The sequence below is a fragment of the Paramisgurnus dabryanus genome, chromosome 5 (genome assembly GCF_030506205.2).
Source record: "Paramisgurnus dabryanus chromosome 5, PD_genome_1.1, whole genome shotgun sequence".
NCBI lineage: Eukaryota > Metazoa > Chordata > Actinopteri > Cypriniformes > Cobitidae > Paramisgurnus > Paramisgurnus dabryanus.
In genome coordinates this window covers 18877616-18882010 of record NC_133341.1, presented here as the reverse complement: position 1 = coordinate 18882010, position 4395 = coordinate 18877616, and the positions used below count along the sequence as shown (strand labels likewise).

The following is a 4395-nucleotide window of genomic DNA, read 5'->3' as shown; positions in this document are numbered from 1 at the left end:
TGTGGCAGTTAAAGGGTTAAAGTGAGCAGCTAGCTACTAACTTGTTAAAAAACTTTGCGTGAAATAGTGTTACACCGCAGCCGTCCGGGTAAAACATTAAAGGGACAGTCTTTTTACCTTGTCACTATAAATCGCTATTTTCTGCACTAAACGAGACATTTTCAGAGATTTTCTGTAGACAAGATGTTATAGAATAATAATTTAAAAAAGACTTATTTAGATATTTATATATAATATATAATATAACAACTAATATATATATATATATATATATATATATATATTTGTTTTACAACTGACTTAACACTTACAGTAATGTTTTATTTGTTAGCATAGCATGATATTAGATTTAAACACTTAATACATTTTTAAATCAATCACTTTGTCTCTGCACAATGAACATTATCAAATATTATTAATGTTGTAAAATATATTGTTCATTGTTAGTTCATATTAGCTAAGGCATTACCAAATGTTAAGGAATAAACTCTTATAGTAAAGTGTTACTAAATTTTCTTTTACCATTTCTTTCACAATGTCTACTTATTTCTATGGCTAACAGATTTTGTAACATTTGTCTTTTTTACAGTCTTACCATTGCTTGTAAGCTGGATTGGGTAAGATGGATCATCTTTAAAGGCACCAGGCAAGTACATGATGTACAGTTACAAGTCATGTATTTTTTCGACTGCAATATTAAATGCTTTCACGTCACATGTAAAAGTACACAGGAATGTGCTGATCACTTTTTATTTGTAGTTTACATGAGTGTCCTTGCACTTTTATAGGAGTTAAGGCAGATGTGGAGGCAAAATGGGTGACACCAGACACACACCAAGCACATTGTTCGGTAAGATTGCACTTTACCACTACAGTTTCTTTAAATACCCATGTATACACTCATTCACAATTCCCACACACAACACTGTAACACGACCATACACAACATGTACACAATTGTCTTAGTTTGCCATGTAGAAATATACAAACAGAAATATTCAGACTTTGGTTATAAGAAATTTAATTTAATAATTGTATTTATTTAGCAGAGGTGTCCCTGGACTTTATTGACAAAAGATTTTGTTTTCAGAATAAAAAGTTGTGTCCAAATCAGTAACAATTGTACTTTCTGTTCAGGACATTCAATCATGACATGATCCATGTGGATGCTGTCCATTGAGGAAAGAGTTTGTTCAGCGGTAAGTGAATCTTCTGTATTTTAATGTAATTAGGTGTGGAACAGTAGAATAAGAGCAAAAGGTTTCAGAATAGGGGTAAATTCAAGGCTGAGTTAAATTTTTTAAGAATCTTTTTCTATCTTATATTTGTTGACTTAATGTTTATGATATTTCTAACAGGTTTCTGGATAGAATTAATTCCAAAGATGGGAAAAAGTGCACATCCAGACAAGGAGCAAGCAAAAAGACAAGGAACTTGGTGCAGAGAAAAGCTGTGGCCATTAACCCCCATGTGAACAGCTTCATGCAGTCCCTGATTGAGTTCGAATGGACGACTTCAAAGTAAAGGCCACTGTGGTCTGTCTGCCAGTTTAATGCATTTATTTTTAGTGTTAAATGAAATTCAAGTAGAATATTTAAAACTATGGGCCAGTGTTCTTTTTACCACAGTGAAATGTTACCTTTTAGTCGATGATGGACTTTAAACTGAAAACTTCAAACTATGGAACAGTGTTCTATTTGCCAGAGTTAAATATGTTACAGCAGGGGTCTCCAAACTTGTTTATACTTGTTGATTTTATTTTATGTTACTTGATTATATGTTTATTATTGTTTAAAATCTTGTTTTAAATGTTTTGTTTCAATTAAATGTTTTTTTAAATAAAATTTTGATACAAACATTGCTTGGATTGCCTTTTAATTCATTATGTCATGTCAAGGATAGCATTTTTACCATATTAATAACTATAGATTTAAACCTAAATCTCTATCTATTTTATATAATATTATTGTATTAACTGTAATAAGCAATAAATAGTATTTATGGGTCAATATAGACATTACAGTAAATTACTGTAAAAATAGACTACTGTAATAAAATATTGTAAAATTACAGTACAGTACTGCTTTGTAACTATACAGTACTAGTTTGTGTACTGTAAAATGGTATTACAGTACAGTACTGTAAACCCAAAATACAGTAACTTACTGGCAACCGTGCTGCCAGTACCGTACTGTAAAAATACAGGGAAATCGTTAACAGTGTAGAGCTATGTAAATTGACCCTTCGCTAAGCCACGCCCTCCTTAGTCACTGTTACTATGCCTGTCAAGCTTTCCCGCCTAACAAGTCTATTACAGTATGTATGCACTGGTGTCAGACATTACCAAGGATATAATTAGTCATTTTTGGGTGAACAGGTGAAATATCTGAGAGAGCAAGACAAAAGGGACTGCAGTATGCATTCGAGGGATAAATCCACGACATACTTTACATTTGAGCTTGTTTCCCTTAATTGGGATGGTGGAGAATGTTTTTAAGATATTAAAGCTCCCGTTCTTTCTGTGATTTTAAAGCTTTGATTGTGTTTATAGTGGGCAATATTACATGTGTTTATGTTTCACTTGTAAAAAACGCGGTATTTTTCACACAATTTACTCAAAATGGGTTGATGTCTTCCTTGATCTATGAAAACCCTCCTTCAGAAATACGTATCGAGTTCTGATTGTGTAGTTTGTTTAGTGTGTTGTGATTTGATAGCAGCTTAGCTTAGCAGAGCTCTTTGAGCCAAAGCTGGTGACTGACGTATTCCTGTGGGCGGAGTTTAGTCAAAAAATCGTTTTACTGACATCATTAAAGAAGGAAGTAGAGGGCTGTAATCCAAACCGGCCATTCGCTGTAAGCTTTGAAAAAAGAATTCTATTGAAGAAAATATATCGCCTGGCAGTGAACTTTGAGCTTTATCATTTTACAGGGATTATTTATGCTATTATAGCAACATAACTAGGGTTTAAAAAATGGGATTAAAAAGAATGTTATAATTAATTATATTAATTATTAATTATCATAAGCCCCTCCTTTAAAATCGCTACATGTTTGATGTTGGTATGGCACAGCCAGTGAAACAAAATGCATATTGTGTCAATCCTATAAAAAGGAAGTTACTTCAGAAAGAAGTGAATTGTTTACTTGATCATGACTTTGCAGTTTTAGTTCTTGGAGCTCTCCATGTATTTTAGTGGGTAAACCTGATCATTTGTATCATTGTTGCACTGATTACAGGAAGCTGAAAACCTGATTGTTACTCTCTACCAATAATTGATGACTGTGTTGACCCTGCTGGCTCTGTGCAATTTGTTTGCAAATTTGACCTCCTAAAAGGTTATTGGCAAGTGCCATTGAATCAGAATCAGAATGAGTTTTAGCCTGGTGTGCACAAGCACATATCGAATTTGTTGTGGGTTTTAGGAGCTCTTGGTACATTCATACATATGAAATGTGAACAAAAAGAAAATTTTAAAGTAAAAGTAAAACTAAGAAAGTAAGTAATAACAAATAAATAATTAAGATAAAATAAATAATAATACCAATGTGGTATACATTTGGACCAGACACATTTAAATTTGTATTGTATATACAGCAGGATGAATAGAATATATATATATATTTACATATATATATATATAACTAATTTTTACTCTCAGTTCTACAAGTGAATGTTAAACCAGGGGTAAATGCTATGTTTATTATTTTAGGCTGGAAATAGCATTGGGGGAAAAAACTGTTCTTATGCCTAGTGTTCTAGTGCAGTGTTTCCCAATCCTGGTCCTTGGGCACCCCCTCCCAGAAAGTTTTAGATGTCTCCTTATTTAACACACCTGATTTAACTCATCAGCTTGTTAGGGACACGTGTTTACCATTTTGGAAAGAGGCTGATGAGTCGAATCAGGTGGTTTGAATAAGGAGACATCTAAAACTGTCTGGGAGGGGGTGCCCGAGGACCAGGATTGGGAAACACTGTTCTAGTGCACAGTGATCTGTAATGTCTGCCTGATGGCAGAAGTGCAAAAAGGTTATGTCCGGGGTGAGAGGGTTCTGTGATGATGTTACCTGCCCGTTTCTTCACTCTGGCATTTCACAAGTCTTGAAGGTTGGGCAGGAGCACACCAATATTCCTTTCATCTGTCCTGACAATCCGTTGGTGTCTTCTTATATCTGATTTGCTGGCTGACCCAGAAGTGCACAGAACTGATTCAATAACAGCTGAGTAAAACTGTGTCAGCAGCACCTGTGGCAGGTTGAACTTCCTCAGCTGACGAAGGAAGAACAGTCTCTGCCGAGCCTTTTTCAGAGTGGAGTCAATGTGATTGTCCCACTTTAGGTCCTGAGATATAATGGTGCCCAGGAACCTGAATTACTCCACTGCCTTCACAGTGCT

General features: G+C 34.5%; 1 long non-coding RNA gene across 1 annotated transcript; it reads left to right on the top strand.

Annotated features, from left to right (window-relative positions):
- The first annotated feature begins 812 nt into the window (after nt 1-812).
- On the top strand, nt 813-1972 carry LOC135732244 (uncharacterized). Its single transcript, XR_010526724.2, has 3 exons — nt 813-850; nt 1138-1199; nt 1359-1972. It is a non-coding gene; the product is annotated as an uncharacterized lncRNA (long non-coding RNA).
- Nucleotides 1973-4395: the final 2423 nt, after the last annotated feature.